The sequence below is a fragment of the Colobus angolensis genome, unplaced genomic scaffold (genome assembly GCF_000951035.1).
Source record: "Colobus angolensis palliatus isolate OR3802 unplaced genomic scaffold, Cang.pa_1.0 Scaffold211, whole genome shotgun sequence".
Taxonomy (NCBI): Eukaryota; Metazoa; Chordata; class Mammalia; order Primates; family Cercopithecidae; genus Colobus; species Colobus angolensis.
This window is the reverse complement of record NW_012115278.1, coordinates 2,249,538-2,273,657: the sequence shown is the minus strand read 5'-3', so window position 1 is coordinate 2,273,657 and position 24,120 is coordinate 2,249,538.

The window sequence follows — 24,120 nt, the reverse complement described above, 5'->3', positions numbered from 1 at the left end:
CATTTGCATATACTGTGAGCTATAAATGAAAGTTCATTTTCTACATATGCATACCCAATTGTTAAACACCATTTGTTAAAAAAAGAAACAACTTTCCTTTCCCTACTGAATTGACTTTGCATCCTTGCTGGAAATCAATTGTCCATATATATTTGTTGGTTCATATCTAGACTCTCCTGTTCTGCATGGCTATGCTGCAGCCAAGATCACACTGTCTTAACCTCTGTGGCTTAAAGTCATGTAGTATTAGTTTATCCAATTTGTTATTCTTTTTCAAGCTAAAATAGTTTCAGCTATTTTAGGACCTTTTCATTTCCATATGAAATTTAGAACTGGCTTGGTAATATACACACACAAATAAAAGCCTTCGGGGAATTTGATTGGAACTGCATTGGATTTATAGATTTGTGGAGAACTGACACCCTAACAATGTTAAGTCTTCTGGCCCATAAACACTATTTACCTCTCCACTGTGCACCATGCCAGGGTTTCTCAGCCTTGGCACGTTGACATTTTGGACTGAGTAACTTTCTGTTGTGGGGAACTGTTCAGCAGCATCCCTGGCCTCTACTCATTAGATTCCAGTTGCATAACTTGTTTTCCCCAACCCCAGGTGTGACAACCAAAAATGTTTCCAGACATTGCCAAATGTCCCCTGAAGCAAAAAAAAAAAAAAAAAAAAAAACTGACTGAAAACCACTAGTTTAAGTGTTTTAACATTTCTCTCAGCAACAGTTTTTGGGTTTTTTTTTTTTTTTTTTGGACAGAGTTTCGCTCTCGTTGCCCAGACTGGAGTGCAACGGCGCGATCTCGGCTCACCGCAGCTTCCGCCTCCTGTGTTCAAGTGATTCTCCTGCCTCAGCCTCTCAAGTAGCTGGGATTACAGGCATGCGCCACCACACCCAGCTAATTTTGTATTTTTAGTAGAGACAGGGTTTCTCCATGTTGGTCAGGCTGGTCTCGAACTCCCGACCTCAGGTGACCCACCTGTTTTGGCCTCCCAGAGTGCTGGGATTACAGGCGTGAGCCACCGCGCCCTGCCAGTTTTCAGTTTTCAGTGTCGAGACCTTGTATACCTTTTGTCAGATTTGTTCCCGTTATTTTATATTTAGGGGTGTTACTGTAAATGCTAATTTTAAAATTTCAATTTCTCATTGTTGCTGGTATGTAGAAATGCAGTTGACTTTTGTCTATTGGCCTGTATTTTGAAATATTACCAAACTCACTCATTACTTCTAGTAGCTCTTTAAAGTGACTCCCTCAGATTTTTTACAAAGACAGTATTGTTGTCTCTAAATAAAGATAATTTTAATTTTTTCTTGCCAGTCTGGATGCCTTTTATTTCTGTTTCTTGCTTTATTTCATCAGCAAGAACCTCCAGTACAATACTGAATAGAAGTGGCAGTAATGTTCTGGCCAGGTTTCTGACCTGATAGAGAAAGCATTTTGTCTCTCACAATTAAATTAGTGTTTGCTGTAGGTTTTTCATACACGCCCTTTATCAGATTGAGAAAGTTCCCTTCTCATCTTAGTTTTCTGAGTGCATTTCATCAGTAATGCATCTTAGATTTTTTCAAATGCTACTACTCCTAATGAGTTGATGGCAAAGCTGTTTTTCTGTGTTTTCATATGATGAATTATATTGATTGGTTTTTGAATGTAAAGCCCATCTTGCATTCTTGGGCTGTACCCCACTTGGTCATGATGTATTGTCCTTTTTACCTATTTTTGGATTTGGTTTGTTAATATTTACAAAAAAATGCTTGTCCATGAGTGACAGTGGTCTATAACTTCTTTTCTTGTGATGTCTATATCCAGTTTTAGTATCAACTGATGGTGGCTTCAAAGACTGCATTGAGAATTCTCAATGAGAATTCTCTTCAATATTGATGAAATGTTTGTGTAAAATTGGTATTTTTTTCTTAAATATTTGGTAGATTAAAGCCATCTCATCACTTGGGTTTTCTTTATAGGAAGTTTTTTTTATTGTTGTTGAGACAATCTCACTCTATCAACATCTTGGGCTCAAGTGATCCCCCTCCCTCAGCCTCCCAACTAGCTGGGACTACAGGCATGCACCACCACACCTGGCTAATTTTTTGTATTTTTGGTAGAGACCAGGTTTCACCATGTTGCCCAGATTGGTCTTGAACTCATGAATTTAAGTGATCTGCCCACCTCAGCTTCCCAAAGTACTGGGATTACAGGTGTGAGCCACCGCGCCCAGCCTATGGCAAATTTTTGAACCAAAAACTCAAGGTTTATATGCATTATATACACACACATATACATACATGTACATATACTTTAAGTTCTGGGATACATGTGCAGAACATGCAGGTTTGTTACATCGGTATACATGTGCCATGGTGGTTTGCTGCACCCATCAACCCGTCATCTACGTTAGGTATTTCTCCTAATGCTATCCCTCCACTAGCCCCCCCACCCCGTGACAGGCCCCGGTGTGTGATGTTCCCCTCCCTGTGTCCATGTGTTCTCATTGTTCAACTCCCACTTATGAGTGAGAACATGCAGTGTTTGGTTTTCTGTTCCTGTGTTAATTTGCTGAGAATGATGGTTTCCAGCTTCATCCATGTCCCTGCAAAGGACATGAACTCATGTTTTTTATGGCTGCATAGTATTCCATGGTGCATATGTGCCACATTTTCTTTATCCAGTCTAACAGTAATGGGCATTTGGGTTGGTTCCAAGTCTTTGCTATTGTGAATAGTGCTGCAGTAAACATACATGTGCATGTGTCTTTATAGTAGAATGATTTATAATCCTTTGGGCATATACACAGTAATGGGATTGCTGGGTCAAATGGTATTTCTAGTTCTAGATTCTTGAGGAATCACCACACTGTCTTCCACAATGGTTGAACTAATTTTCACTCCCACCAACAGTGTAAAAGCTTTCCTTTCTCCACATCCTCTCCAGCATCTGTTGTTTCCTTTTTAATGATCACCATTCTAACTGGCATGAGATGGTATCTCATTTTGGTTTTGATTTGCATTTCTCTAATGACCAGTGATGAGCTTTTTCTCATATGTTTATTGGCCACATAAATGTCCTCTTTTGAAAAGTGTGTGGTCATATCTTTTGCCCACTTTTTGATGGAGTTCTTTGGGTTTTTTTCTCATAAATTTCTTTAAGTTTCATGTAGATTCTGGATATTAGCCCTTTGTTGGATGATAGATTGCAAAAATTCTCTCCCAATTCTGTAGGTTGCCTGTTCACTCTGATGATAGTTTCTTTTGCTGTGCAGAAGCTCTTTAGTTTAATTAGGTTCCATATGTCAAATGTGGCTTTTGTTGCCATTGCTTTCAGTGTTTTAGTCATGAATTCTTTGCCCATGCCTATGTCCTAAACGGTACTGCCTAGGTTTTCTTCTTTGTTTTTATGGTTTTAGGTCTTACATTTAAATCTTTAATCTATCATGAGTTAATTTTTGTATAAGGTGTAAGGAAGGGGTTCAGTTTCAGTTTTCTGTATATGGCTAGCCAGTTTTCCCAACACCATTTATCAAATAGGGAATCCTTTTTTCCATTGCTTGTTTTTGTCAGGTTTGTCAAATATCAGATGGTTGTAGATGTGTGGTGTTATTTCTGAGGCCTCTGTTCTATTCCATTGGTCTACATATCTGTTTTGGTACCAGTACCATGCTGTTTTGGTTACTGTAGCCTTGTAGCATAGTTTGAAGTCAGGTAGCATGATGTCTCCAGCTTTGTTCTTTTTCCTTAAGATTGTCTTGGCTATACGGGCTAACTTTTGGTTCCATATGAAATTTAAAGTAGTTTTTCTAAGTCTGTGAAGAAAGTTAATGGTAGCTTGACAGGAATACATTGAATCTATAAATTACTTTGGTCAGTATGGCCATTTTCACGATATTGATTATTCCTATCCATGAGCATGGAATGTTTTTCCATTTGTTTGTGTCCTCTCTTATTTTCTTGAGCAGTGGTTTGTAGTTCTTGAAGAGGTCCTTCACATGCCTCATAAGTTGTATTTTTAGGTATTTTATTCTCTTTGTAGCAATTGTGAATGGGAGGTTGCTCATGATTCGGCTCTCTGTTTGTCTGTTATTGGTGTATAGGAATGCTTGTGATTTTTGCATATTGATTTGTATCCAGAGACTTTGCCGAAGTTGCTTATCAGCTTATGGAGTTTTGGGGCTGAGATGATGAAGCTTTCTAAATATGCAATCATGTAATCTGCAAACAAAGATAATTTGACTTCCTCTCTTCCTACTTGAATATGCTTTTTTTCTTTCTCTTGCCTGTATGCCTGTATGCCCTGGCCAGAACGTCCAATACTATGTTGAATAGGAGTAGTGAGAGAGGGCATGCTTGTCTTCTGCCGGTTTTCTTTTTTTTTTTTTGAGATGGAGTCTCGCTCGCTCTGTCCCCCAGGCTGGAGTGCAGTGGCCGGATCTCAGCTCACTGCAAGCTCCGCCTCCCGGGTTCATGCCATTCTCCTGCCTTAGCCTCCCAAGTAGCTGGGACTACAGGCGCCCACCACCTCGCCCGGCTAGTTTTTTTTTGTATTTTTTAGTAGAGACAGGGTTTGACCATGTTAGCCAGGATGGTCTCGAGCTCCTGACCTCATGATCCGCCCGCCTCTGCCTCCCAAAGTGCTGGGATTACAGACTTGAGCCACCGCGCCCAGCATTGTGCTGGTTTTCAAAGGGAATGCATCCAGCTTTTGCCCATTAAGTATGATATTGACTATGGGTTGTCATAAATAGCTCTCATTATTTTGAGATATGTTCCATCAATACCTAGTTTATTGAGTGTTTTTAGCATGAAGGGGTGTTGAATTTTATCGACGGCCTTTTCTGCATCTATTGAAATAATCGTGGTTTTTGTCACTGGTTCTGTTTATGTGATGAATTACATTTGTTGATTTGCATATGTTGAACCAGCCTTGCATCCTAAGGATAAAGCTGACTTGATTGGGATAGATAAGCTTTTCGATGTGCTGCTGGATTTTGTTTGCCAGTATTTTATTGAGGATTTTTGCATCAAAGTTCATCAGGGATTTTGGCCTGAAATTTTCTTTTTGTGTGTGTGTCTCTGCCAGGTTTTGGTATCAGGATGATGCTGGCCTCATGAAATGTGTTAGGGAGGAGTCTTTCTCTTTCTCTTGTTTGGAATAGTTTCAGAAGGAATGGTACCATCTCCTGTTTGTACCTCTGGTAGAATTCGGCTGTGAATCCCTCTGGTCCTGGCCTTTCTTTGGTTGCTAGGCTATTAATTACTGCCTCAGTTTCACTTGTTATTGTTCTATTCAGGGATTCGACTTCTTCCTGGTTTAGCTTGGGAGGATGTGTGAGTCCAGGAATTTATCCATCTCTTCGAGATTTTTTTCTACTTTATTTACATGAAGGTGTTTACAGTATCCTCTGATGGCAGTTTGTATTTCTGTGGGATCAGTGGTGATCTCCCCTTTATGATTTTTTATTGTGTCTATTTGATTCTTCTCTCTTTTCTTCTCTTTTTCTCTCTACTTTTATTTTTATTCTCTTCTTTTCATCTTTTTCTCTCTTTTCTCTGGCTAGTGGTCTATTTTGTTAATCTTTTCAAAAAACCAGCTCCTGGATTCATTGAGTTTTTGAAGGGTGTTTCATATCTCTATCTCCTTCAGTTCTGCTCTGATCTTAGTTATTTCTTGTCTTCTGCGAGCTTTTGAATTTGTTTGCTCTTGCTTCTTTAGTTCTTTTAATTGTGAGGTTAAGGTGTTGATTTTAGATCTTTTCCACTTGCTCCTGTGGGATTTAGTGCTATAAATTTCCCTCTAAACACTGCTTTAGCTGCATCCCAGAGATTCTGGTACATTGTGTCTTTGTTGTCATTGATTTCAAAGAACTTGTTTATTTCTGCCTTAATTTCATTATTTACCCCGTAGCCATTCAGGAGGAGGTTGTTCAGTTTTCATGTAGTTGTGCAGTTTTGAGTGAGTTTCTTAATCCTGAGTTCTAATTTGATTGCACTGTGGTCCAAGAGACTGTTTGTTATGATTTCTGTTCTATTGCATTTGCTGAGGAGTGTTTTACTTCCAATTACATGGTTGATTTTAGAATAAGTGCTATGTGGTGCTGAGAAGAATGTATATTCTGTTGATTTGGGGTGGAGAGCTCTGTAGATGTCTGTTGGGTCGGCTTGGTCCAGAGATGAGTTCAAGTCCTGAATATCCTTGTTAATTTTCTGTCTCATTGATCTAATATTGACAGTGGGGTGTTAAAGTCTCCCACTATTATTGTGTGGGAGTCTAAGTTTCTTTGTAGGTCTTACGAACTTGTTTTATGAATCTGGATGCTCTGTGTTGGGTGCATATATATTTAGGAGAGTTAGCTCTTCCTGTTGCATTGATTGTTTTACCATTATGTAATGCCCTTCTTTGTCCATTTTGATCTTTGTTGGTTTAAAGTCTGTTTCATCAGAGACTAGGATTGCAACCCCTTGCTTTTTTTTTTTTTCTTTCCATTTGCTTAGTAAATCTTCCTCCATTTCTTTATTTTGAGCCTGTGTGTGTCTTTGCATGTGAGATGCGTCTCCTGAATACAGCACAATGATGAGTCTTGACTCTTTATCCAGTTTGCCAATCTGTACCTTTTAATTGGGGCATTTAGTCTGTTTCCATTTAAGATTAGTATTGTTATGTGTGAATTCCATCCTGTCATTATGATGTTAGCTGGTTATTTTGCCCATTAGTTGATGCAGTTTCTTCATAGTGTTGATAGCTTTTACATTTTGGTTTGTTTTGCAGTGGCTGATACTGGTTTTTCCCTTCTGTATTTAGTGCTTTCTTCAGGAGCTCTTGTAAGGCAGGCCTAGTGGTTACAGAATCCCTCAGCATTTGCTTGTCTGTAAAGGATTTTTATTTCTCCTTCACTTGTAAAGCTTAGTTTGGCTGGATATGAAATTCTGGGTCGAAAATTATTTTCTTTAAGAATGTTGAGTATTGGCCCCCACTCTCTTGTGGCTTGTAGGGTTTCTGCCAAGAGATCCATTATTAGTGTTAATGGGCTTCCCTCCGTGGGTAACCCGACCTTTCTCTCTGGCTGCTCTTAACAGTTTTTCCTTCATTTCAACCTTGGTGAATTGGACGATTATGTATCTTGGGGTTGCTCTTCTCAAGGAGTATCTGTGTGGTATTCTCCATGTTTCCTGAATTTGAATGTTGGCCTGTCTTGCTAGGTTGGGGAAGTTCTCCTGGATAGTATCCTGAAGTGTGTTTTCCAACTTGGTTCCATTCTCCCCATCACTTTCAGGTACACAGTCAAATGTAGGTTTGGTCTTTTCACATAGTTCCATATTTCTTGGAGGCTTTGTTCATTCCTTTTTGTTCTTTTTTTCTCTAATCTTGTCTTCGCGCTTTATTTCATTAAGTTGATTTTCAATCTCTGATATCCTTTCTTCCACTTGATCAATTCGGCTATTGATACTTGTATATGCTTCACAAAGTTCTTGTGCTGTGTTTTTCAGCTCCATCAGGTCATTTATGTTCTTTTCTAAATTGGTTATTCTAGTTAGCAATTCCTCTAACCTTTTATCAAGTATCTTAGCTTCCTTGCATTGGGTTAGAACATGCTCCTTTAGCTTGAAGGAGTTTGTTACTACCAACCTTCAGAAGCCTACTTCTGTCAGTCCATCAAACTCATTCTCTGTCTAGTTTTGTTCCCTTGCTGGTGAGGAGCTGTGATCCTTTGGAAGAGAAGAGGCATTCTGGTTTTGGAATTTTCAGCCTTTTTGCGCTGGTTTTTCCTCATCTTCGCTGATTTATCTACCTTTGGTCTTTTCTGTTGGTGATCTTCGGATGGAGTTTTTGCATGGTCATCCTTTTTGTTGATGTTGACGCTATTGCTTTCTGTTTGTTAGTCTTCCTTCTAACAGGCCCCTCTTCTGCAGTTCTGCTGGAGTTTGCTGGGGGTCCACTCCAGACCCTGTTTGCCTTGCTGTCACCAGCGGAGGCTGCAGAACAGCAAAGATTGCTGCCTGTTCCTTCCTCTGGAAGCTTCATCCCAGAGGGGAACCCGCCAGATGCCAGCCAGAGCTCTCCTATATGAGGTGTCTGTAGACCCCGGCTGGGAGGTATCTCCCTGTCAGGAGGCACAGGGGTCAGCAGCCCACTTGAGGTGGCAGTCAGCAGTCTGTCCCTTAGCAGAGCTCGAGCACTGTGCTGGGATATCCACTGCTCTCTTCAGAGCCAGCAGGCAGGAACGTTTAAGTCTGCTGAAGCTGTGCCCACAGCCACCCCTTCTCTCAGGTGCTCTGTCCAGGGAGTTGGGAGGTTTATCTATAAGCCCCTGACTGCGGTTGCTGCCTTTCTTTCAGAGATGCCCTGCCCAGAAAGGAGGAATCTATAGAGGCAGTCTGACTACAGCGGCTTTGAGGTACTGCAGTGGGCTCTGCCCAGTCCAAACTGCCCGGCAGCTTTGTTTACATTATAAGGGGAAAACGGCCTACTCAAGCCTCAGTAATGGCAGATACCTCTCCCCCCACCAAGCTTGAGCATCCTAGGTCAACTTCAGAGTACTGTGCTAGCAGCGAGAATTTCAAGTCAGTAGATCGTAGCTTGCCGGGCTTCCAGGGGGTGGGATCTGCTGAGCAAAACCACTTGGCTCCCTGGCTTCAGCCCACTTTCCAGGGGAGTGGTCGGTCTGTCTCGCTGGTAGTTCCAGGTGCCACTGGGGTATGAAAATAAACTCCTGCAGCTAGCTCGGTGTCTGCCCAAATGGCTGCCCAGTTTTGTGCTTGAAATCCAGGGCCCTGGTGATGTAGGCACCCAAGGGAATCTCCTGGTCTGTGGGTTGCGAAGACTGTGGGAAAAGCATAGTATCTGGGCCAGATAGCACCGTCTTTCATGGCAGGCACAGTCCCTCACGGCTTCCCTTGGCTAGGGGAGAAAGTTCCCCAACCCCTTGCACTTTCTGAGTGAGGCAACGCCCCACCCTGCTTCTGCTTGCCCTCTGTGGACTGCACCCACTGTCTAACCAGTCCCAATGAGATGAACCAGGTACCTCAGTTGGAAAGGCAGAAATCACCTGCTTTCTGAGTTGGTCTTGCCGGGAGCCACAGACCGGAGCAGTTCCGATTCAGCCATCTTTCCCAGGAATCAAAACTCAAATATTTAAACAGCTAAAAGACTGCTTAAGTAATCTGTTTCTTCTTGAAAAAGCTTTGCAAGTTTGTAGTTCTCAGGGAATCTTTCCGTTTAATTGAGGTTGTTGAATTTATTGGTGTGAAGTTGTTCATAAGAGTCCCTGATTGTCCTTTAAATATCTATAAAATATGTAATGATATTACTACTTTCATTATTGATGTTGTGATCTGTCTCTTATCTGTTTTTATTCTGATTAGTCTGGCTAGAGGTTTAGCATTTTACTTATATTTTTTTCAAAAAAAGGTTTTGGTTTTATTGATTTTTCTATTTTTTTATATTCTATTTCATTAATTTCTACTCTGATCTTTATTTCCTTTCTTTTAAATTTGAATTTATTTTGCTCTTCTTTTTCTAGTTTCTTAAGGTATAAACAGAGGACATTGATTTGGGACTTCTCTCCCTTTTTAATATAGATATTTAGGACTATAAATACCACTCTAAGTACTACTTTAGTGGCATCCCACACATTTTTGTTTGTTGTATTGTCATCTTTATGCTGTTCAAAATATTTTACAGTTTACCTTTTGACATCTTCATTGATCTACCACTTATTTTGAATTGGTTTTAAGTAGTTAACCAATATTTGGTCATTTTCCAGATCTTTCTAATTTGGTTCCATCTTGATCAGAGAACATACAGGAAATTGCTTGGATGCTTTTAAATGTATCAAGGTTTGTCTTACAGCTCAGAACATGGCCTATCTTGGTCATGTTTCATGAGCCCCTGAGAAGAATGTATATTCTGTTGTTGGATGGAGTGTTCTATAAATGTCAGTTTGGTCATCTTAGGTGATAGTATTGCTCAAGTTTTCTATCTCCGTATTGATTTTCTGTCAACTTATCTTTGTGATTGTTGAGAGAGTTGTATTGAAATCTCTGCCTATAATTGTTCATTTGGCCATTTCTTATTGCATTTCTATTGGGTTTTGTTTCATATAGTTTGAAGTCCTATTACCAGGTGCTTTACATTTAGAATTATTATATCCTCTTAATGATTTACTTATGTAATATTACAAAATGCCCTTCTTTATCTTTGCCAATTTTCTTTGCTCTGAATGGTACAATGTCTAATATTGATATGACCACTTCAGCTCTCCTTTGCTTAGTGTTAGTATGATATATATTTTTCTATCCATTCCTTTTTTTTTTCAGACAGAGTCTCTTTCTGTCACCCAGGCTGGAGTGCAGTGGTGCGATCTCGGCTCACTGCATCCTTCGCCTCCTGGGTTCGAGTGCTTCTCCTACCTCAGCCTCCCAAGTAGCTGGGACTCCAGGCGTGTGCCACCATGCCTAGCTAATTTTTGTATTTTTAGTAGAGACAGTGTTTCACCATGTTGGCCAGGCTGGTCTCGAACTCCTGACCTCAGGTGATCTGCCTGCCTCGGCCTCCCAAAGTGCTGGGATTACAGGCATGAGCCACTATACCAGTCTCTGTCCATTGACTGTGAAGCTATATGTGTCTTTATTTTAAAGTACATTTCCTGTAGGAACATACCGTTGGGTCTCATAGGTACATACAGTTGCTTTATTTTTAATCCAGTGTGACAATATCTGCCTTTTAATTGGTATGTGTACATCGTTTACATTAAAAGCTGATATGGTCAGGTAATTATTTTTTCTGATTATGCCGTTGTTGTATCAGCCTGTCCTTTGTGGCCCTTTGTGAGTTCTTGTTTGTTTGCTTTTGTTATAGAGGCAGCGTCTCACTCTGCTGTCCTGGCTGGAGTGCAGTGGCATGACCAGAGCTCACTGTCTAACCTTGGACTCCTGGGCTCAAGTGACTTTCCCACCTCAGCCTCCTGAGTAGCTGAGATGACTGAGGTGTGCCACCATGCCTGGCTAATTTTTTTTTTTTTCTAAATGGGGTCTTGCTATGTTGCTCAGGCTGGTCTCAAACTCCTAGCCTCAAGTGATCCTCCTTGGCCTCCTAAATTAATGTCATCCTATTCTTTTTTTTTTTTTTTTTGAGACGGAGTCTGGCTGTGTTGCCCAGGCTGGAGTGCAGTGGCCGGATCTCAGTTCACTGCAAGCTCTGCCTCCCGGGTTTATGCCATTCTCCTGCCTCAGCCTCCCGAGTAGCTGGGACTACAGGCGCCCGCCACCTCGTCCGGCTAGTTTTTTGTATTGTTAGTAGAGACAGGGTTTCACCGTGTTAGCCAGGATGGTCTCGATCTCCTGACCCCGTGATCTGCCCATCTCGGCCTCCCAAAGTGCTGGGATTACAGGCTTGAGCCGCCGCGCCCGGCCAATGTTATCCTATTCTTAATTTATGTAGTCTATATTTTCTTACCTGTCTCCAAGAATAGTAATGATTTTTTTTTATCCACAAAGTAGTTATTTTTAATGCTATTTTTTTCTCTTTTATTTAATTTACTGTGGTCTTTTATTCCCCTCCTGTCAGTGGTTTTCATTCTAAGACTGAATGGTGACCTTTGTGATCCGTTTGTATTTTAAAGTGCATACTGGTTTGAGTTTTTGTGGTAGTCTTCTCCTAATTTTGTGTTAGCACATGTGGTTATCTTTATCATATCTCGTGTGGTTATCTTTTACAATTTATTAAGAGTAAATAAAAGGTCTGGATACGTTTCTGGGATTTCAGCAGACATGTTTTATTTTAAGGTTAGTAAACAGAAAGCTGACCTAAGTGGTGGGGATCCCCTATCTCAGACTAAAAAAGACCTTTCTTTTCTGGGCTCCTTAAGCCCTCTTTAGAAAGCTAGTTCTTCATTGGTAATTATATTTAAATGTCTTTATTTAAAATGTCTGAAGATTTTGTTGTTGTTGTTTATCTATTTGTTTGCTTCTTTCATTTCGGTAATAAAATACATCATGTATAGGTTGGCGGGAAGAGGACAGGATGGTGGTGAGTGTGGAGACCCAACGGGACTGATATTTCCAAACAAAGGTCTCCAATTACTTCTCAGCTTTTTGGACACCTCTTTCTCATTCTGCTAACATTCTTTATGTTCATACTTGGACTGAATCAGTTTTCTTCTTGGATGCAATGCTCTGTTTTATGTTCTGGGAGTATTTTACTCATGTTAGTCATCAACAGGTTACCATCCACTTTTCTCCTCTAAAAGTTTAGTGGAAATCAGTTGGCCACTGATGGTTAACTTCACTGTGATGTGCATATTCCTTTTAATAATCTCAGTTTAATGAGGTGTTATGAAGGAGGGGACCCAAGTACTTGTGCTGGGTCTGCCAAATTGATTTGAGACTTTTAGAAAATATAATTCAAGGGTAGGGAATGAGACTCTTAATTTTACATGTTTGTTTGGGGTTGTTTTGGACATATTTTTTTAGAAAATTAGAAAGAGACATCTTCTGAGGATAAGCCAGAAGGCTTATTGATACATTTGCCTTGGTTATATATTTCGACAAATTAGGGTTTGGCAAACGACAGCCAGTAAGCCAAGTCCAGCAGTATCAGTTTTTGAAAATAAAGTTTTATTGGAACACAGCCTTACTCACTTATTTATGTATTTGTCTATAGCTGCCTTTATGCTACAATGGCAAAATTGAGTACTTGTTTCAGAGATTGTATGGCCTGTAAAACATAAAATATTCACTTTCTGGCATTTATAGAAAAAAAATTTCAGATCCTGTATTTAGATGAACCTGTAGTCAGAAGCAAATGGTTCAGAATCTAGCTTTTTAGGTAAAATCACATTCCAGTCTTAAGTCCCAAAAGGATTTTCTCTTTGAATAAGTATTATTATTTTCACTACTGTAGACTGAGCACAGTAAAATTTCCCCCATACCACATTGAGTTAGAATGGTATTTTTCCATCAAATCTGTATCTGGCCGTAGCTTTACCCAACTAAAGCTGGTAACTCCTTTAGGGCAGTCAGAAGTTCCTTTAGAAGATAAGCTTAAAAGCAAGATTTAGAATCAAAATTCCAATTTTACATTTTAAAATAACCCAAGTCAAAACAATTTAGTATCAGTGCTTTGGAACTGGAGTTATCTTACTGACCTGAAAGCGCACGAGTCAGTGCTGGACTTACTCCGCTGGTAATCCCTCACTCACAAAAGAATAAACCTCTCAATGGAAAGAGGAAAAAAGCTGTTTTGTGGGACCTACTCTGTTGACTGATTTACAAGCTTTTTATACATTATCTTCACAGATAAAAATGGTATTATTTCTCCAAATAATAAATAAACATGAACTAAAGGGAAGCACACTTTAGCTTGCATCTTTGATAGATAAAGTCCTGCTTCCTGCCCCATCCATTAAAGACACAAATGGTTCTTTGTGGAGATAGCTCACAGAGCGTCGGATTTCACTCTGAATATGTCTCCTGCAATTATAAATAATTAAATGAAGCTGATTGTCTCCACTAGTAATAATTAAGTTTGGATGCGGGAAATCAATGGAACCAAAAGGTGGTCCATGAAAAGATCAACAAAACTGACAAAACTTTAGACGAATTTACCAAGAAAAAAAGAGAGACTAGTTAAATGACTAGAATCAGAAATGAAATAGACGTTACTATTTATTTTACAGAAATAAAAGAATTATAAAGGAAAACCGTGAATAATTGCACACTAAGAAATGAGATAACTTAGATGAAATGGACAGATTGTTGGAAGCAAACTGCCAAAAGTGACTCAGAAAGAAACAGACAAGCTGAATAAACCTATACCAAGCAAAGAGATTGTGTTATTAATTTTAGAAATCACCCACCAAAAGTCCCAGGCCCAGATGGCATATCATTGCTGAATTCGACCAAACATTTAAAGAAAAAGTAATGTCAAAATTTCACCAAGATTTCCAAAAAGTAGAAGAGGAGAAAATCTTCCCAAATCATTGTATGATTTCATTATTTCCCTGATGCCAAAATGAAAGATATTTTAAGAAAAGAAAACTATAGACCAATGTATTTTATGAATATAGATTCAAAATTTCTCAACAAAATTTTAATAAACCAAACCAAGCAGCATATTTAAAAAAATGCACCATGACCAAGTGGGATTTATCTCAGAAATCAAAGGTTGGTTTAACACCCACAAATAAATTAATGTAATAGATTATATCAATATGATAAAAATCACGATTATCTCAAATGTATAAAAAGCATTTGACAAAATCCACTTATTCATGATATTAAAAAAACTCAATAAACTGAAAAAGAAGGAAAATCCCTCAACCTGACAAATGATATCTACAAAATCCCACAGCTAACATCAGACTAAATGATAAAAGAGCAGGTGCTTTTCCCCTAATATCAGGAGCAAGTCTATGAAGTCTCCTTTTGCTACATATATTCAACACTGTAAAGGAGGTTTTAGCCAGGACAATTAGCCAAGTGAAAAATAAAAGGCATCCAGCTTGGAAAAGAAGCAGCAAAGCAACTTTATTTGCAGATGACATGATCATATGCCCAGAATCCTAATGAATTCACTAAAAAATTAATAAAACTAGTAATTAGTTCAGCAGGGTTATAGGATACAAGATCAACACACAAAAATTAATTCTATGTCTCTATATATGCAACAAACAATTCAGAAAATAAAATTAGAATGGTCTTTTCAGTAAGTGGCATGAGAACGGTTGAATTGTCATTTAAAAAAGTGAAAATGGACCCTTACCTTACACCATATGCCAAAATTAACCAAAAATAGACCAAAGATCTAAACATAAGAGTTAAAGCTGTAAAACTCTTAGCAGAAACATGGGATAAATATTTACAACCTTGTCTTTGAAGGATTTTTAGATATGACACCAAAAGCACAACAAAATTAGATAAATTGCACTATTAAGTTTAAAACTCTTGTGACTTAAAGAACATCAGCAAGAAAATGAATAGACAACCCACAGAATGGAAGAAAACATTTGCGAATTCTGTATCTAAAAGGACTTGTATCCAGAATATATAAATAACTGTCATAACTCCATAATAAAAACACAAATGAACTAATTTAAAAATGGACAAAGCATTTCAATAGACTCTTCTATTACAGAGAAATACAAATGACCAATAAGCACTTGAAAAAATGCTCAATATCATTAGTCATCAGAGAAATGCAAACCAAAACCACGACGAAATACCACTTCATATGCACTAGGATAGTTAGAAGCAAAAAGTGACATAGCAAGTGCTGGCAAGGATGTGGGGAAATCGGAACCCATATACACTACTGGTAGGAATGTAAAATGGTGTAGCCACTTTGGAAAGCAGTCTGACAGTTTCTCAAGTGGTTAAACAGAGAATTAAAATTTGATGCAACAATTCTACTCATAGGTATATGCCCAAGAAATATGAAAACATTTGCCCACACAAAAACTTGTACATAAATATTTATAGCAGCGTTAGTCACTAATAGCCCAAAGGTGAAAATAACCCAAATGTCCATCGATGAATAGATAAAATGGAATATAGCCATAGAATGGAATATTATTTGGCCATAAAAAGGAGTGAAGCACTGATACATGCTTCAACATGAATTAACCTAGAAAACATGACAAGTGAAAGAAACCAGATACAAAAGACCACATAGTATATGATTACATTCATTGCAAGTCCAGAACGGGGACATCTGTAGAGAAAAATGTAGATTGATTAATGGTTCCTCAGGGCTGACTGTTGACATAGTTGCACATATTTGTGAATATATTTTAAAAGTTGAAATGTACACATTAAACTGATGAATTTTATGATATATTAATTATATCCTAACAAAGCTGTTAAAAATTGAGTTGGTTGGTAGTAAAAAAGATTAAAACAATGGTTTTAATAAGATACGTTTAATTTTTCTCACATTCAGGAGGTCTGGAAATAGCCAGCCTATGGCAAATAAGGCAGTCCAAAGTTTCAGGAACTTTGACTTCCTCTGTTTTATTATTCTCAAGGTATCTCTTGGTCTAAATGGCTTCTGGAGTGCTAGCCATAAGCCTGACTTTTAAACAACAGGAAAAATGAAGAAGGGAGAAAGTTAAACAACTCCCCTTTTAATGACACATCCAAAAATTATGTGTATCATAATTGGCCACAATCTGGTCACATGTTTGTACCTGTATGAAAATGAAGCTGGTAAATATAATCTTTTTATTTTATTATTATTATTTTTTTGAGACGGAGTCTTGCTCTGACGCCGAGACTGGAGTGCAGTGGTGCAATCTCAGCTCACTGCAACCTCTGCCTCATGGGTTCAAGTGATTCTTCTGCCTCAGCCTCCCGAGTAGCTGAGACTACAGGCATGCACCACCATGTGCGGCTAGTTTTTGTATTTTTAGTAGAGTCTGGGTTTCACCATATTGGCCAGGCTGGTCTCGAACTCTTAACCTCGTGATCTGCCTGCCTCAGCCTCTAAAGTGCTGGGATTACAGGTGTGAGCCACTGCACCTGGCCAGTAAATATAATCTTTATTCCAGTAGTACTATTCTTGTCAAACAGAAGAGGAACATTTGTAAGTGGACATCAGCAATCTTTGCAATGTTAATAAAATAAATATTTTATCAAGGTTGCTATAAAAAGCAATGCTGAATGAAAATCTAAAATGACTTAATTCTGAGCATCGAGAGAAGGAAGGAGAGGAAAGAGATAATATTTAACTAAAAATATAAAAATAATATCAAAATTCTGTATTAAGGGTTCTGAGTGGCAGTGTAACCATTATAACCAAATATCAAATATAAAGGTTGTATAAACTACAAATTAAGTGTAAGCTTTGAGAAAGCATCTGATTTATGGCAGCACTGAAGAAATAGGAAGATAGATGAAGTTTGGCTTCTCTGTGAAAGACAAGACAATGAAGTTACTGAAGTGTCAACATCGAAAAGCAAGTAAAGAAAAGCATATGCAGATCAATTAAAAGTTCAAGGGTGGTCTCCTTTTTATACCTTGTCTTGTTGTTATGAAATAGAAATGGATATTAAGGAAAGTTTTGATGGGTGATGATATTTGGGAGTAAAATCTCTTTATTACAGAGCATGAGAGCCAAAACAAATCAGATAATGAGTGCAGTCAGCAAGGTAATTTAATCTGCAGCCCATACTATTGCCTGCTTTTGAATATTAGCACAATTGACGGTGTGTTGAGGAAATTTAGCAGCCAGAGGTGTTTACTTTAGCTTCAAATCTTACTGCACGTGGCAGAGTTGGCAGTGCCCTCACTTCTGTCAAGGAATGTAAATAATACATGAGGAACTATTTAGTAGCCAGAGGAGGTGTTGATATTTAATGTGGTAACATTTTTAATTGTGCACTAAACTGAGTAAACCAATACATTTGTATCGTCAAACTTATAAATTTAAAATAACTACTATAATTTAAATAATTATAAACACCGTAAATAATAGCTTACAAAGACATTCTTGGACATTGAAGGAACTCATTCATGGGTAGAACTTATTTGCAAGTGTATTGGAACAGAAGATAAATAATGTGTGTATATAAAAACAAAGAACCAAATTTGCCCAACTTTTCTTTAAAAAGATGTTACTGAAATTACATTTAAGAACCTTTGATGAACCCTAAGAAACCTGGGTTTAATATCACTTCCTAGCTGTGTTACCCTGGGTAAGTTAACTAGCCTTCCTGAGCTTCAGTTGCCTCTGGTACAGAGTGGTAACCCCCACCTCACATCAAGAGGAGATCACTGAAGTGCTTGGACTATGTTACCTATGAGATACTCCCTACCCCACCCTTCCTCTTTCCTCCTTTATGGAAATGCATCAAGATCATCAGTGGAATATAAAGCATGGGGCAGTGGAAAAATGGGAAGGCCCAGTTATACAGGCCATTGACATTTATTTTTTCCATAATTGGTTCCCAAATTGGTATGTAGGTTACAATTTGGCTGAGGACAACAGCTGATGTAAGATGCGACGATCAAAGTGGGCTTTCAGCGGACACTGATCCTAGAGTGTTGGCCCCATCCATCTTGCCCAGTCCTGAGTGCACGCACATCTAATCGGTTTCTGGAAGCTTGTGGTGAATAGACTGGGTTAGAAGGGCAGGAGTCAGACTTCCTCCCTCTCCTGCCCATTGGTCGAATGAGCTTCACAAGAGCCTTCCTATCCATGCTTTCCTCTCTCTACATGACGCTAAGTACTGCCATGGAACTAATAAGCACATGCAGATGAATGACTAATAATCTCTCTACCATCAGCTCCCATTTATCACAGCCAGATAATTTGAATTTCAAATTATCTCCAGAAAGCCTCTCTTTTGAATATTTATTGACATTCCAACAACTCTTCTTAATTAAGTAGTTTATTGGAATGAACAAGATCTTTGTTTACTCTAGTTCAGCAGAAGCGTGAAGAGTCAAAATAACAGCATTCCTGCTCTGCAGAAGACATCAAGGAGAACTTGGCCAAGAAATCTTTGTTCGGCTGTAGGTTTGTTATTCATTCCTCCAGCTGTCAGTGAGTGCCCGTATACAGCAGACGTGCTGCTGGGCACACGTACATGAAAAAATACATTTGTTGACCTCAGGAACCCAAGAATCTCCCTACCAAGAGAGAGAGACATGCAAAACATGATAAGAAAGAAAGAAATGTATCTCGTGGGAAGTGCAGTGCAGAACAGGAGGAGACGTCTGAATCAGCCTTACAGAATCCTGAACAGAGGAAAGGATGGTACTTGGGCTTGGCCTGGAGGCAGAGGTCGGAGTGTGTGCAGCTGACAACCTGGGAGGGTGGCTGTGTAGTGGCACTGCAGCGGCCACACAGAGGCCAGGGCAATCCTTGGCTTCTGATGTCAGTTTTCGGAGCAGTGCTGTAATCTGTTTCCAACAGAGGGGGGATTACGGAAGCCAAATGCCCGTGGTGGTTTCCCTCTTTCATGTAACATGTTGTCTGCTCTCAAAATATCCGGGGCTCCTGATTTCACACTCCGATGTTAAACAAATCAAGATCATTGACCTGTATCTGCATGATTTATTATTTCAGACATTTACGCTGCTAGGGAAAGGTTCTATTTGGATTGTGACACTGTACAGCTCTTATCCCAGGAGGAAAGATACACGTTGCTACTTTGGTTGCCATCTAAGCAACCCTAAAAAGGGATAATAAAGGGTTCTGTGTATCGAATTTTCATACATAGTATCTCACTGAACAACAAATATTAATAATTATTTTTATTTATGGTTGTTTAAAAATATCTGTAAATCCCCTTGTCAGAAAAAAATTTAGCTGTTTTTCTTAATGCAAACTCTAGTTTTTAAACAAAAATGATTACCTTTTAATTGAACCAATACTAATTCTCTTTGGGTTTTGTATGATCTATAAATATGTCATTAATAAAAAAAATTTCCTTGGCATTCTTTTTTTACCGTCATATTAAACACCTCGTGTTTATTTCATGTTTTCAATGAATAATGAAATTTGTATTTAATAATTTTTTTAATGACTACTGAAAATGACTAAGAATAAACATGTATAGAGAGGTAACCATTTAGAGAGGCATAAATACATTGTCTAGATACAATTCTTGGAGTCAGAGCATCTTCGAGTGGTAAGAGAATTGTATGTTTTTTTAGACGGAGTTTCACTCTGTCGCCCAGACTGGAGTGCAATGGTGTAATCTGGGTTCCCTGCAACCTCCACCTCCCAGGTTCAAGGGATTCTTCTGCCTCAGCCTCTTGAGTAGCTGGGATTACAGGCACATGCCTGGCTAATTTGTTGTATTTTCAGTAGAGACGGGGTTTCACCATGTTAGCCAGGCTGGTCTCGAACTCCTGACCTTGGGTGACCCGCCCCACCTCAACCTCCCAAAGTGCTGGGATTACAGGCATGAGTCACCGCGCCCGGCCAGGGAATTTAAAGGTCATCTTTCCCTGCACTTATCCAGTGCCTGTGTGAATCTACAACCCTTTTTTCTCCCCCCACCTGACCTTACCATTCAGAATTTTTTTCTAAAAGCAAGTCATTTTTTAAGCTGTGAACAAAAGGGTAGGAATAAAAGAAAAACCCCCACTTGGGGAAAAGGGGAAAGCTGGTAAGGTGGGTGGCGGTGTGTGGAGTCATGCCTAAGCTGGTGTTTTCAATCGCCTGTGGATGTTTGCCCTTGCCTTTGTCTGGTCTCCCTTCTGATTTATTTCTCTGAATATGGAACTGGAAGTGGGAAGAGGATGTGTACATATCACCATGGCCTGGACATATGAATGGCTCTGCGTTTTTATTACCCCCTGACTGACAGATGTCAGGTTCTTCTCACTGCTGTTGGTAATTGGATAACGGGAGAATTACTTAATGTATTTCTTCAAGACAAATATTAACATTGGGGTTTTCCATTATAGAAATGAAATCTTTCAAACCAGAATATAAAGCTCAAACCATGCCATCTGAAATAGTTTGTTGCAATATTTTTTCCTTGCTTTAAATGTTTAACATGTTACTGTTGTGTAAGTATAACGTGATACATGCACCCATTTTAATTTGACTTACATGTGATTATCTAGTGTGGATGACGTTTTTCAAACAGAATGTCATTACTTCAGTGCTGTGTTAACAGGAAAGTATATTAGCCTCTATTTGTTAGTGAATGTTAAAGGCTAGGAATATAATTTTTGAAACAATGGCACGGTGCTGCTGAAAATGACAGCCTTTGTTTTCCAGTTGCCCACATTGCAGAATTAGTAAACATGAATCAGAAAAACAGCCACACAAAAAAATGAAACAAAATCTTATAATACATCCAGATTGCTGTCCTTTAAAAATAATCTTGCCCTTGTCTTGAGCTAGGTGCCCTAGAAGCAGAGCCTGAAGAAGGTATTCAAGTTCAACTGATTTAGTGGGGATGTTCTCAGGTAAAGGGGAATGGGAGTGGTCTACACTCAAACTGGCTTCTGCCATGTGAAGGACCCTGCTGGGGTAGTTTCTGCACCCATGTCAGTCACTGACCCTGGTCAGAGAGGACACAGCACCTGTTTGGAAGTGGCAGTTGTCTGGAGAGCAAAGGGCAGTGGGGTGTCATCGCTGGCCATGATACCCAGCCTCCCAACGACAGCTTGGGCTGGCACTCTGGCTACAGGAAGTGAGCAGAATTCAAGCAGTAGCTCTAGCTGGCAGTCATCTTCAAAGATGGTATGAAGTTGAGAGGTGAAGCCAGCTGGATTTCTGGGTCAGGTGGGGACTTGGAGAACTTTTCTGTCTTACAAGAAGATTGTAAAATGCACCAATCGGCACTCTGTAGCTAGGATTGTAAAACGCACCAATCAGTGCTCTGAGGCTAGCTAGAGGTTTGTAAAATGCGCCAATCAGCACTCTGTAAAAATGCACCAATCATCTCTCTGTGGCTAGCTAGAGGTTTGTTAAAGGGACCAATGAGTGCTTTGTAAAATGGATCAATCAGCATAGTGTAAAATGGACCAATCAGCAGGACATGATTGGGGACAAATAAGGGAATAAAAGCTGGCCACCTCCAGCCAGCAGCAGCAACGTGTTTGGGTCCCTTTCTATGCGTTGGAAGCCTTGTTCTTTCCCTCCTCACAATAAATCTTGCTGCTGCTCCCTCTTTGGGTCTGTGCCACATTTAAGAGCTGTAACACACACTGTGAAGGTCCACAGCTTCATTCTTGAAGTCAGCCAGACAATGAACCACCAGAAGGAACCAACTCCTGACACAGTAGCTGCATCCTCAGGTGGTGGTAGGTATGAAGGAGCTCTCTGCGGTTTCTGTTATAAAGACTAATACCATTCGTGTGGGTTCCACCCTCATGACCCACCTCTCAAAGGCCCAGCCTCCTAAAATTACCACTTTGGGGGTGAAGATTTCAACGTATCAATGACACAAACGTTCAGGCCCGAGTGAGAGTCCCTCAGAAGCTCTGCCTGCAGAAATGCAATTAGGGTGGTGAACACCAAGGGTGCCAGAAAAGCCATGGGAAATTGGAGCCTGCCAGCTTTTTGTATGATACACCTGGGAATAAATTAAGACTAGTGGGAAAAGGAGAATGACAAAAACGGGGAGGAATTGCTTAACACCGAAAAAAGGTGACTCCGTCCCCTGAATCATAGAGAACTTGCCTTATTTGCTGAGCAAAGGTTCTCCAGCTGCGGTGCTGGGGGACACCTGACACTTACTTTTCTGGGGTTGGGAGGAAGCAGAGACTCACCGCCCTGACTCTCTCACCTGGAAGGCCCAAGGGGGGTTCCCTCCACAGTTTCCTGGGCCTGGAGATCACGTTATCACCAGGTGGAGCGACTGTAGAACAGAATTCCAGATGGGGGTGGGGGGTAGGGGGGCGTACTCCGCGCTGCACTCTTGCCTCCCGTATTTCCAAGACAGGAATTTGCCCGAAAACGTGCTTTTAAAAAAGTTACCAAATTTTCAACGGATTCACTTAAAACAGCATTTCCTCCCTAGGACTGCATGCGGTCAACTATCGATGTCCATTCAGCCTTCTCTGGTCCCTGGCTGGGCCCAGTACTGCTGGTTTTGTGAGGCGGAGAGGGCAGCGCTGATGTGCCTGGCTGGGGCCTCAGCACCACAGCAAACGAGTTTGCTCGGTGGATCAGCCCATTCTCCTGCTGCTGTGAAGAAATACCTGATTGGGAGGCCGAGGCGGGCGGATCACGAGGTCAGGAGATCGAGACCATCCTGGCTAACACGGTGAAACCCCGTCTCTACTAAAAATACAAAAAAATTATCCGGGCGTGGTGGCGGCGCCTGTAGTCCCAGCTAGTCCCTGGGAGGCTGAGGCAGGAGAATGTCGTAAACCTGGGAGGCGGAGCTTGCAGTGAGCTGAGATCCCGCCACTGCACTCCAGCCTGGGCGACAGAGCGAGAGTCCGTCTCAAAAAAATAATAACAATAATAAAAAATAAAAATAAAAACCTGAGACTGGGTAATGTATGAAGATGAAGTTTAATCGGCTCACGGTTCTCCAGGCTGTGAAGGAAGCATGGCAGCATCTGCTTCTGGAGAGGCCTCAGGGAGCTTCCACTTATGGCCCAAGGCGAAGTGGGGGCTGGAGAAGAGAGATTGAGGGGGCAGGTGCCACACACTTTAAAACCACCAGATCTCGTGAGAACTCTATCACTGGCACAGCGCTAAGGGGATGGTATTAAACAATGAGAAACCACCCCCATGATCCATTCACCCCCCACCAGGCCCCACCTCCCACCATTGGGAATTACAGTTCAACATGAGAGCTGGGCGGGGACACAGCCCCAAACCACGTCTCTAGGTGACGGGGAGCCAGCGACATGGAGGAGGTTTCTGAAGGCCCCTCAGTGCAGGGTGCTGTGGAGCCTGGGAGGTCCCTCAGGAAGGATTGAAAGGATGCTTGCAGTGGCAGTGGCGGGGCAGGAGCCGCCAGACCCTGGCTTCTCACCGACGGCCATCCTTGTTTGGTGTGGATTCGCATCCGTTCCTCTCCTTATCGTGTGAGAAGTGCCAAGGTGCTCCCTGCGTCCTTCACTGGCCGCCTGCACTCCAGGGGAGAACTGGGGTATGTGGCCCATCATTCGACAGCAGCAGGCACTAAATAAAGGTTGGTGTTGCAGGTGATGGAACCTCTCCTAGGAAGAGATTAGCATTGAAAAAATACAGAGTGAAGAGCCCAGGGAGATCCTCTAGGCTCCCAGCTTTAAAAGACAAAAGGGGTATCTTTACAAAGTGGCTGCCCTCAGTGCTGACCAGGGAGCCTCACGCTTTCTCTGGCAATCCCCACCGGTGTGCGGAGAGCCAAAACTCAACATCCACAGAGGCTGCCTCTCCAGGAGCCTCCTCCAGCCTTCTGCTTTGCCAGTGCTCTGCCAGCGGCCGGGGGATCCCACAGCGGATGTGGGTAACTGCTCCCGGTGGTTCTGGCTTCACGCTCACCAGCCAGTGCAGCAACCAGCCACTTCTTGGCCTCAGATGTAGTTTCCAATTCAGTTGCAAAAGGTCAAAAAGCAATTTTGAAAATAATCACTTTTGTAGGCTGGATGCTGTGCTGGGTACTTTTATAAGCATTTTTATCGTTTCCTCAAATCCTTAAGACAATTAGAGAAAGGGAGC